Genomic DNA, 12,278 nt, shown 5'->3' on the forward strand with positions numbered 1-12,278 from the left:
TCCCCCAAGGCCAGCCCCATCGCACTCCGCTCCTCCCCTTCACCTAGTCCGATTTTAAAGGCTGTCGTTCCTATTTAAATGCTCCGGTTCCTAACTCGAATCAAGGGAAAAACGTAGGTCAGACCCTAGTATTTTTTTTAACGCGCGTTAAATGTCGAAAACTCGAATCAAAATTTTATTCCGCTCTACGATTCGATTTGTAGTGGGGACGATTGCGGGTTGCTCTAGAACCGTTCTAGGTTTAAATCGGATCCTAATAGGAACGCCACTCCTTGGATTCGATTCAGAACGCGGGGTTTCACCTAGTGGGAACATCCCCTGCGAAAGCTTTTCTTTTCTTCGTCCTTTCTTTCAAAGAATGCATTTTATATATAAACCCAACAGTTCCAACTTCTGAACTTTTGTCAAACTGTGTTCAATAACAATAATGCTCAGAAAAGTGGAAGGTAATATGAAAAGATAAACATATCTTTACAGATGGATTTACTCATAAAGGAAGCAACAGCCTGTAGTTTGCAAGACCTGAGCAGGGCTGTTGATGACTCCAGGACTCTTGGAGGCCTCCATTCATAGGGCTGCCATAAGTAGAAGCTGACTTGACTGAATCTAGTGACAATACTGCCACTAATTAAGAAGTTCATGTGTGGATCACAGCATCATCGCTATTGCTACTGCTGCCGGCTTTCAGTTATTCACTTATCTATTATCCCATTATTTCTGTTCTAAAAGTGGTTTTGCTAAGATGCACAGCTTGGAATATATATATATATATATATATATATATATATATTTATATATATATATATATTACAAAACTCTGTGCTGACTGGTGGAATTTGTGGAGTTGCAGTTTTGAAAAAAAAAATGTTCCCCGACTTGGAGGAGGCAACAGTGGAGGAGGTAACTGCCAAAGATGACATGTTTGTAAAATGCTGATTTCAATACAGTACTTGCTTTTCCCCTCTTGCTGTAATTATGCCACTACACAAAAAGTTAAGAAACAGCTAATTTAATTCAGATAATCTTTTAGAACTCATGTGGTCTCAGCTGCATATGAAACTTTAATTCTGGTTGTATACACAATGGATAAACTGACGCAGGAAAAGACGGTGGGACTAATAAGTAGAAATGCATTTGATTTGCAAGATCTTTTAAGTGATATTCATTCACAGTCATGGGATGATAGTATCTGATAGCATGCAGACTTAAATAATTCTTCAGAACTGCTCAGCAGGGCTGGCATTAGGAACTGACATCACTGGGCATCTATAGACATGTATCTTCATTCTAGGCACTCCAGTTCCTACTCTTCATCATTGTCACAGGCTTAATCCTTGCTGTCCCTTTCCTGCGAGCAGGTGAATGGCAGCACCAAGTAGAAGCTACAGTTCCCAATGCCTGCTGCTTGCTTCCTCACCAGCAATCTTCCTGGCACCATGACAAATGAGACCAGCCCTGGAATGGAGACATATTGGATTGCAAAAGAGGGGCCCCTGTGAGATGCAAATGGACTTCACATTTCCTGGACTTTGAAAACCTCCCTATTTGTGGCATGGCCAGAGGAGGAGGAGCCTGCCTGCAAAAGATATCCTCCCCAGCTTACCATCTTTACTGAAGACTGAAACAATATGCAGGCATCTGTCTAATATCTCCAATTGTTTCCTCCCCCTCCTGTTGGGTTTGTAACATCTTGTCCGATGAAAACAGCCATGGAGCTTCGAAAGCTTGCAAAAAGTATATTGTGCATTTCGGCTGGCCAATAAAGGTATCACTGATGGAGTTTTGTTTGTATTTGCTGAATGGCCAACACAGCTGCCACTGAATGTTTTCTTCCCTGTGACATCTTCAAGTTAGGGTCACTGTAAATCGGAAATGACCTGAAGGCACATGACAAAAGCAGCTACAACAATATTATTACTGTGCAGAATGAAGGGTAGAATTCTGCACTGTGTTACTTTGTTTCATTAAAAGTATTTTTGATGTTAATGGGATATACTGTATTTCAATGCTTCCCTGACTGTCAGCCTACAGAGTCAGGTGGGGGAACCTTTGGCCCTCAGATATTTGGGGTCACAACTCCCCCAGTTCCTTCACTCTTGCCATCCTGAGCAGTGGCAGGCCCAACAGTCTTGAGAGCCAAAGCCACCCAGCCTTGCCATGGAGCTTCCTGAGTGTGGTAAATCATAGACTTCAATACACTGCAATTCATTCAGACTACAACATCTCCCTGAGGTGCTAGTTTTCTATGTGCAGATTTTAAAAATGTATTTTAATGGGCAACATAAAACCTATGCATGGTTTGAAGTACTGTAGTAAAATGCACCAAAGTTGCAATGGCTCTCCAAGGCCATATCATAAAATAAAATAAAATACATGTTGAATTTACTTTTTTTCAGAATCCTGAAATCATACAGAAAGGAAATCTTTTTTTTCATGGATGGCTGAGATTGTGAAGCCTTTGTTTTCTGAGCGTTCAGTGAATACCTTTGTTTCATGGACAAAATTATTTCAAAACATTGTACAAAATTCCCTTCAGGCTACACAAATAAGGTGTATATTATAAAACATAAATACACATTTCTTATTAGTGAGGCTCAACATGGAGGGCCTTTTGGAATCCTTCCTGGACTGAAAATAAAAAGCTAAAACCACGAATATAAATACAAATTCATGCTTCTTAGTGATGCTCAAAATGCTCCTTGACAGAAGGTTGAAATGTAGGACCTGTCCTGGAAAAGGAGGACATGTGGTCACCCTGGAATAGATGTCATACCCGCAAAGGAGGACAAGACACCTCAAAATGTAGGACCTTTAAGAAAAATGGAAAACATGACCAAAGAAAAGCTAAAAAAGCAAAACAAAGAAACTCAAACACTGATAAAAATATAAACTCATGTTTTTTTAGTCCTGGCTCAAAATTGGACTCCCACCTGGACTGAAAATAAAAACTCTAGGAATACACTCAGAAATCATAAATTCATGCTTCTTAGTGATTCTCAAAATGGAGGACACTCAAGAACAATGTAGGACATGGCCAAATAAAAATAAAACATGAATCTAAACCCATGCTTCTCAAGTCCATGCTCAGAATGGAGGGCTTTTGGAACCCCCTCCTGGGCAGAAGGCTTGCAAATGGAGGACCTGTCCTGGAAAAGGAGGACAACTATACTATGGCCAAAATAGATGCCAAGGGTGCCCTGGAGATGGTCCCCATGGCAGCCGTGGCCTCGCCTCCCTTTCCAATGGCCCCGCCCCTCCCGTTCCAAGAGAGAGGCCACGTGACCAGAACCCCCCTGCGTGGGCGGAGCTTGAGGGCGTTCATTCATGCGGGAAGCTGAGGGGGCGTGGCTAGTGCTGCTGGTCTTTATGAATGAATGAAAGGAGCTCCTCAGCAGCAGCAGCAGCAGCAAAAGCTCCAGAGGAAGGCGAGAGAAGTCCAGAGAAAAGGTACCTTTGCCTTGCATGGCTGGCACACACCTGGGCATGGCTTTCCCCCTCTCTTTGGGTTCATTGGGTGGAGGAGGAGGAGGAGGGGGGAATCAGGGTGTCCTCACCACCAAGGAGGACCTTCCAGAAAAAATGGAGGACAAAGAAAAGCTTTAAAAAAAACAACCACAACCCATCCCACTCAAAATGGAGGACATTACAAAATACAAGCTAAAAATACTCCTATAAATAAATGCCAATCCATGCTGAAAATGGAAGGGTGTTTCTGTAAGGAATTCCTCCTGGGCAGAAGGCTTGAAATGGAGGACAAGTCCTGGAAAAGGAGGAAGGCTGGTCACCCTGAAAACAAAACAAACAAACAAATCAAACCATTCATATAAATGTAAACCTATGCTTCTTAGTCCTGCTCAAAATGGGGGACACTTTGGAGTTCCTCCTGGACGGAAGGATTGTAATGGCGTCCGGGGAAAGGAGGACACCTGGTCCCATCCTGGGAGGGATCTGTTAAGTCGTGGCACTCTTTGGAGATGATTTCTCGCTTCTAGCTGCAGCCCGATCCTTTTAGGGCGGCTGACCAGGCGTCCTCCTTTTCCGGACGTGTCCTCCTCCATTTCAACATTTCTTCAAGAAGGAATTGCAAAATGTCCTCCATTTTTAACAGGACTAAGAAGCCTGGATTTAGATTTATATGAGTGCTTTTGCTTCACGATGACCAGACGTCCTCCTTTTCCATGGCATGAATTTTAGAATGTCCTCCATTTTGAGCATGACTAAGAAGTATGAATGTACATTACTGTATTTTTAGCATCAGAGTGACCAAGCTTTCTACTTTTCCAGGATGTGTCCTCTGTTTCAACTTTCTGTCTAGGAGGGTTTCCAAAATGTCCTCCATTTTGAGCATGACTAGTAAGAAGCATGGATTTACATGTACTTGAGTGCTTTTAGCTTTTATTTCACAATACCCTCCATTGCTCTCAAATGCCCTCCATTTTGTGGTGCCTTGTCCTCCTTTTGCAGTTAGGTTACCCTGGTTTTAGGGTGCATCTGCACTGTGGAAATGATGCTGTTTGACACTTTAACTGCCACAGCTCCATCCTTCAGAAACCTTGGATTTGAAGTTTGTTGTGGCATCAGCACTCTCAGACAGAGAAGGCTCATAAAACTACTAAATCCAGGATTGCGAGGGATGGAGGTCCAGCACTTAAAGCGGTATCAAAGTGCATTATTAATACAGTGCAGATGCACCCTTCAATCACATTATTCCCCCCTCCTCTCCAAAACAAGTAAGTAATTTCTCCATTTGTTTTGTTCCAGCTGTGTTATGAGAAGCGTATCGGCGGCGGAGGCATTGAAATCCTTGCTTTAAAAGAAGACACACCGCGTCTGGAAGTGGTATTGACGCGTCTGATCAGGAAGAGACACACAGATAGACCAAGAGGAGCTTATTGGAAGGTATTGTGATCTGACTGATCTCTTTGGGGATCTTATCCATGCAGTTAGAGACCGGTTGGGGGGAGAGATAAGAAGCCTTCCCCAGATCTGATGATCCTCTGATGCTGCATCCACACTGCAGAAATAATCCGATTTGACACCACTAGTGCCACAACAAATTGCAGTTCCCAGAATTACAAAGCATTGAGCCATGGCCATTAAAGCGGTGTCAAAACGGATTGTTTCTGCAGTGCGGATGCAGCCCTGGACCCACTGGAGCACTGCTGGTCCCGGAGTGGTTGATTCATATTGCGAAACAATAAACAATAAAAATAAATTCATCGTATTGCAAATTTGTATTGTGGCTTTGGGTGCATTTATACTGTAGAAATAATGCAGTTTGACACCATTTGAATTGCTGTGGTTCCAACCTATAGAATCCTCTGATTTGTAGCTTTGTGAGGCACTAGCACTCTTTGGCAAGAAGGCTGCAGACCTTGGAGTTTATCAGACAAGGGAAATTGGAAGTATAATCCAATGGCAATCTGAACGCAATCATGAGGTTTAACGTTATTGCGTGATAACCCACTAGATACAAATTCGGGCAATGGGAAGTCAGTCCGAACGCAATCATGTGGTTTCACATTATTGCGTGATAGACTGCCACATGAAAATTCGGGCAATGGCATGCTATTTTCGGGCAATGGGAAGCCAGTTTGAACGCAATGTGCATTCATGTAATTGCGTGAAACTAGCGACTTTAAGTGAATGTGTTCTGGCCCCACTTTCTTTTCATTTGAATTTAAGAGAAATTTCTTCTGTTTGATAAACTCCCATGTAAAACTACAAATTCCAGGATTCCATAAACTGGAGCTACAGCACTTAAAGAGGTGTCAAACTGCATTATTTTGACAGTTTGAATGCACCCTTTGTTGACTGACCACCATCACCGTTGATCCTGCACCTAAATCAGGAGGGCTATTTATATTTTCTCATCTTGCTCCTTTGTATTTATCCCTCTTTCCTACACTGCTTTTCTTGAAACTTAAATAGGAGAAGAGGGGGGGGGGGGAAATGCAGTGTACTAGACTGGTTTGTTATCTTTATTTTTGCCCAAGCTTTTGTGGATATAAAACCACTTCTTTGGATGCAGTACAAAGACTGCAACTGGTTCCCAGAGTTCTTTACCAGGAGGTATTAAAGCAGTTGCCCAGTATAAGTCAATAAATAAGACTTAAAGCAATTGCTTAGCAAGATGCAGTAAAAACAAAGCTGGAAAACAGCAGCATTTACCCACTCTAAACAAACAAAAATGTTGTGGTGACCTGACACCCCCAAAAATCTTCAAACTTGGCACCAGATGAGTTTCTGTACTGTGGAGAGTGTTCCATAGCCAAGTTGTCACAAATCGCATTCAAAAGCAGAAAGGGGATTTTGGGAAAGCTTTCACTACTCAGGTGTGTATAGAAGGGGGGATTGTCAAAGAGGCTGAACCATTTAATGTTTTCAACAAGCATCTTAAAAGATGCTCAGGAATAGAATGGAAAAAAGTGTGATTGTGATAGCTGCAAGATGTTCAATTTGCAGAGTTCTCATTTGTAACCTGACAACTGCACCAGCTGAAGTTTCTTAAGGTTAGTCTCACATTGTTGTTGTTGTTTCATATTGTTTCTGCCTTATGGCAACCTTAAGGAGATAGGATTTTCTGGGTCTGGGAGAGTGTGACTTGCCCAAGCTCACCCAGTGGGTTTGCCATGACCGAACAGGGGCTTGAACCCTGATCTCCAGAGTTGTAGTCAAATGCTCATCCACTGCACCACATAGGGTGCATCTACACTGTAGAAATAATGCAGTTTGACACCACTTTAAGTGCTGCAGCTCTATCCTGTTGAATTCTGGGATTTGTAGGTTTTCAAGGTCTTTAGACTTTTCTGGCAAAGAGTGGTGATGGCTCACAAAACTACAAATCCCAGGATTCTGTACAATGGAGCCATGGCAGTTAAACAGGTATTGAATTGTATTATTTCTTTATGGTGTGCTTTGTGTGTGTCTTGTGTGCCTTCAAGTTGTTTTTGACTTATGGCGTCCCTAAAGTGGCCCCATCACAGGGTTTTCTTGGCAAGTTTCTTCAGAAGGATATTGCCTTCTTCTAAGGCTGAGAGAGTGACTTGCCCAAGATTAACCAGTGGGTTTCATGGCCGAGCCGGGATTTGAACCCTGATCTCCATAATCCAACCTCCAACCACTACACTATGCTGGCTCTCTTATATTCTGTCCTACTTGAAGTTTGTCTTCTCATTCTGCCTAGTGTTCTGACATATCTTTAAATGGATCACACATTGGTATACATCCTATAAGTAACAAGTTTAATGGGATGTTTGTGGCTTAATATGTATCTGAAAATAGATTCTAGTCGATGGTCAGTGATTTTGTTGTCCTCCACTTGGTGTTCTCCAGTTGTGGACTGGCCATGCTGGCGTGAGATAATGGGAATTGTTGTTCAGTACATGCAGAGAGTGCCAGAGGTGGGAGAATGCTGGAGCAAACTACTGATAGTATTCTGAACATGCTTTTTAATCTAGTTGTATACTGGATTTCAGTGAAGCTTTGTTTTTATGTTGTTTACTCTGGTAAATCAAAGTGGATCAATTTTTCATTAGATTTTACATTAGAATGGTTTTCAGTAGATCCAATCAGTTTAGTTTTGTACCTCCCTTATACATTTAGAAAAATACTGTAGATGCCTGTCAGTCAATTTTTAAAACTTTCAAAAGTCACAGTAAGGCGGTGTCTTTATTAGGACCAAGTAAAATGTCTCAACAAAGTTGTGAGCATGCTTTTGAGTTCTCTAGAATTTTTCTTCAGTCTGGAAACTGGAGCTTGGAAAAGTTGCCTTTTCACAATACAACCCCCAAATTCCCCTCTGATCATGGTAGCTAAAGGAGTGTGGGAGCTGTCATCCAAAGAAGTAATTTGCCCAAGTTTTGCTCAATATAAAATGGAGAGAGGGAAGGTGAGAGATAAATAAGGACGTTGGTGTTAAACAGATTCCCAAGCTTTGGTCTTCCAGATGTTTTGGACTTCATCTCCCAGAATTCCTTGACTTTTGGCCAAGCTGGCTGGGGCTTCTTGGAGTTGAAGTCCAAAACATCTGAAGGACCAAAATTTCGGAACGACTGTCTGACTTTGCCATTTGTAACAATGTTAAAACTGAGTTGTGCAGACTTTATTAGGTTGTCCTCTGCTAGACACTAAGCACATTCCAGGTTGTCCCACAGTCTATTGGAAATTGTGTCCTACTCTTCTCATATTTTCTTGCCCGCTGTCAATATTTTTACCCTTTCAGATGAGACAGAAAAGTGGAATGGGTCTTTCCAAGGCATAGTCCGTTGGAAATCTTTATTCTGCCTCCCCAGGTTCCCTTGCAACATGAATGGCTGATGGATTTGCTACTGTAAGGGTAGCAAATCCACAATGGATTTTAGCACCTGCAGCTGCTCACAGTTGAATTGAAGCTCCCCACATCCCAGAGGAAAAGTTCAGCACTGGCAGAGCTCCTGTTCAGCTTGGAACAGCTGTGGGGAGAGTGATGCTTAAATCAAAAGTAGATTTCCAGTCTCCTGAGCAACTCCCCTGGCCACCCTTCCGTTGCAGTAATAAAGGTACATAGTGCGACTTGAAGGCATGTGCACACACACACACACACACAGAGTGTACGCTTTATTTGTTCGCTAATTTACTGATATGCTTTGGATTTGAATGGCATCTTCCTTTATCTTGTGTTTCTGGAATATTTTCTCTCCCTCTGGGGCATATCGAACAACAGACAGATGGCACCCTTACAATGTTCAGTGTATTTCTGTTTCACTGTCACCTTCATCTACTCTGCTTAGTGATGCTCTGTGGAGTATTCCCAGCAATTAAAGAAAATCAGAAGGTACTCCTGATGCATATTAACCTTGGCACTAGCATTCTAGCACTAAGGTGTTTGTTTTTGTTTCAAGTCACAATCAATACTGTGAATTTATTACAACCATTGTATAATGGCTATGAGGCATGGCCTTTATGTGATAGGTTAAGTCATCTCCCTTGCTGCAGTCAAGATTGATGAGTGTTTTCATGTTGACTCTGTGGAAGTCCATAGAGTCCCAATAGTACCAAAACTATCACCAACAGAGAGCCTGCTGTCCTGCTTTTGGGAAGATTATATTGGAAATATCACCACCATGCATTCACCAATATTTTTGGGACCACCTTGTCATCACCAGAATGAGAAATGTATCTTTTTAAAAACTTGTGATTCTCAGGATTCTGGATTTATTTCCTCCCAATATTTCGCTGTTTTGTGCTTTTAGTGCACTTGCATGAGTCACAGAATGCATACAGCCCTATAATGTTACTTTTTCAGGCCATTACTCTCAAAACCCAAGTCAGCATGCAGTGCTGCCCGAGAGATTTTGAGAGCTGTAGTCCACTATGGTACTTTTTTCAAGCACTGGCCTTATGGGTGGCCTAGGCTTTTAAACCACAAATGCAAGTATCCACACTGTACAAGCAAGCTTCCTTTTGTGTATGGAGAGCTTAGGTCTGGCATTAACAGGTGCTGGCAGTGTGCACATAGCAGGGTGTATTGTATTATTTTGGAGCACAAATAAATGGCTTGAGACAGAAGTGCTATAAGGGAATTTGAAGGGATACCTCATCTGTCACAGGAAGGATAAATTCTGAGCATCCTATAAGCCTTATAAGACACTTAAATCTGCACTTGTTTTGGGTTTTTTTTAAAAATATATATAAAATGTAACTTTCCCTTGTGGCAAGGGTTGGATGACTTGTGGACCTCCAGATGTTGTTCCACCAGTTGTAGCCAGCATCTGGAGGGCCACAGGATGCGTACTTTGTCTCATTCTGCAATGTAGGGTTAGGCTACTATGACAAATACATGAGTCAATTTTCACCCCAGTTTTCCACAATTTGTTGCATCGCTCCAATTTTCTGGCCTGTTTTGGTGCAAAAATAAAGCTAGATGTAATTTCTGGGTTTCATTTGTGGGTTTTGTAGGGGCATTTGAACTTTTTCACATTTGAAAGGTTGGGGCTCTTTTAAGGTAAACCACTATGACCAAGTGATTGGAATATTTTGCCCTTCAAAATTTACAGTTCTCTTTTGTGGCATTGGAGGAGCTGCAAAAGAGCCCTTGTGGGCCACAAGTAGCCTAAAGATTATATGATTATCCTCCCTGAGTTAAAATATCAAAGGCCCTATACAGACTGCCAAAATAAAGCTGCTTCAGGTCACTTTGAAGGTATGCTGTTTAAATGTTGAATGCATCCTAAGAGTCTGGAAGTTGCACCAAAGCTACACTCCAGTGTTTAGGACTGGATCGTGGCTTTGGCACGACCCCTGGACTCTTAGGACACACACATCACTTAAACAGCATACCTCCAAAGTGACCCGAAGCAGCTTTATTTTGGCAATCTATATAGGGCCTTAGTTAGGGCATGTTGGAGCATACCCTTGTGATGATATGGACCATCAGGAGAGTGTGTTCTTTTTGTCAAAGTAAGGTTGTTGTAGGAGGTTTGATAATACCAAGGTATTATCTGTTGGCCTTTGACAAAAGTATTCGAGTTGACAGGATGTCAGAATTAAGAATGCCTAAATAAGAAATTAATGAAAAGCAGGTGTTTTTGCAAAACCTCAAATAGGTGGGAGTGATGGTAATAGTATTGGGGAGAGGTTTGGCAATTACTTTTAGTGTATATAGTCAAACCTATATCCTTCAGTCATGTGTTTGGTACAGTTAGACATCATGATTTGTATACAAATGGGGAGGTGCACTGTTGGCATAGAAACCTGTCTTACATGATTAAATTTCCGTTGGCTTGCTTCCCACTTACACCTTTAAGCACAGGAAGCTTTTTCTTAGAAAATGAATGAGGTTATTCTGTTCAGGGCCAAATTCAGAGGATCTATCTGCATTAAATAAATGGTGGTGGTGGTGATAATGATGGATGTGTTAACATGAAGACAAGTATAAATCAGTTTGTTACCTTTATGCGCTCACCCTGGCAATGTTATTGTCAAGACCGGTAACCCCTTAGTTCATCCAGACAGTAAATCCAGACTTCAGTAATAAAACTCAGAAAACTTTTATGCAACAACTAGAAATGTACACCAAAGACAGTTATTGTCACAACTAGACAGCAAGTGTTAACAAAATATAATTAAAGCATCTACAATTTCAATTCTTTGACGGGCTACCTACGCTTTTTTTGCAAAAGCAAAACATTATTTTCTTTTCCTCCTTTCTTCTTCTGCCAGCATTCCCAAAGGATTGGATCTTCTTGAAGCAGGCTCAACTTGATTCCCTTTGCTCATTAACTACAAGAGAATGTGACCCACAGTTTCTGTCCATAAACATCTACCATATGTTCCATCATTTCCCACAGTGCTGTATAGCATTAATACCGGTAAATAGCAAGAAAATAAAGCTGCACCCATCTAGGTTAACATTTCAAACTGTGACAGGCGAGCTGCATGATGCAGCTCCTGACAGCTATGGTAGTGCATCAGCCATGTTGGAACAAACAGTTCTAGCTGCATGAGGCAGAATAGGCCAGACTAAAAACAACTCACTTTCACCACCAGGATATGCAGTTTTGCCCAGAGCTTATTATCAGTGCAAGGCTGTACAGTTTATAGTGGTTAGCAAACAGGTTGATTTGGATTTTAGATAATGAAGATTTTCACCAGCACTTACCGTGGGTTAAGCATCAGTAAAGCACCAGTAAAATGTCCCTGAAGTGCGAGGGTGTGAAAGCTGGTCACGCTACTGAAACATCAGTGAAGCATCCCATCGCCTCTACCATCCTTGAATTGTTTGTGGAACAACCATTTCCTATTAACAGGAACTTTTTGTTAATAGGAAATGGCTGCTCTGCAAATGATTAAAGGATGGTAGAAGTGACGGGATGTTTCACTGATGCTTCAGAGGTGTGACCAGCTTTCACACCCTCACGCTTCAGGGCCATTTCACCAGCATTTTACTGGCGCTTAACCCATGGTAAGCATCAGTGTGAAAACCTTCCAAATGCAGTAGAATAAGGATGAACAACCTCATGGCCTACAGATGTTTTGTTCTGTGAATCTCCTCAGCCCTAACCAGTGTAGTCAGTGGTGACTTTTTCATAAAGCTATGTTCCATGATATTTGGAGGGCATCAGGTTGTTTCTCCTTGAGGTGGAGCATCATGGACTGTAGGATGTCACTGAATCTGTATTGCAGGGGTGGGCAAAAGATGGCTGAAGGATTTCAGGCTGAAGGTATTTTTTTTTTAAAAAAAAGTAGAAATAGGAGTGCAGGACTTCAGTGTAGACTGTCCAAGACTGTTTTGGTTG

General features: G+C 41.8%; 1 protein-coding gene across 1 annotated transcript in view; it reads left to right on the forward strand.

Moving 5' to 3' along the window:
- The first annotated feature begins 3,392 nt into the window (after positions 1 to 3,392).
- LOC121917463 (melanocortin-2 receptor accessory protein 2-like) overlaps positions 3,393 to 12,278 on the forward strand; it is a 41,273-nt gene continuing 32,387 nt past the window's right edge. Inside the window, exons 1-2 of the mRNA XM_042443456.1 lie at positions 3,393 to 3,447; positions 4,762 to 4,899. The gene's annotated coding sequence lies outside the window, so the exon portion shown is untranslated. The remainder of the gene's footprint in view (positions 3,448 to 4,761; positions 4,900 to 12,278) is intronic.

Source organism: Sceloporus undulatus, unplaced genomic scaffold (genome assembly GCF_019175285.1).
Source record: "Sceloporus undulatus isolate JIND9_A2432 ecotype Alabama unplaced genomic scaffold, SceUnd_v1.1 scaffold_19, whole genome shotgun sequence".
NCBI lineage: Eukaryota > Metazoa > Chordata > Lepidosauria > Squamata > Phrynosomatidae > Sceloporus > Sceloporus undulatus.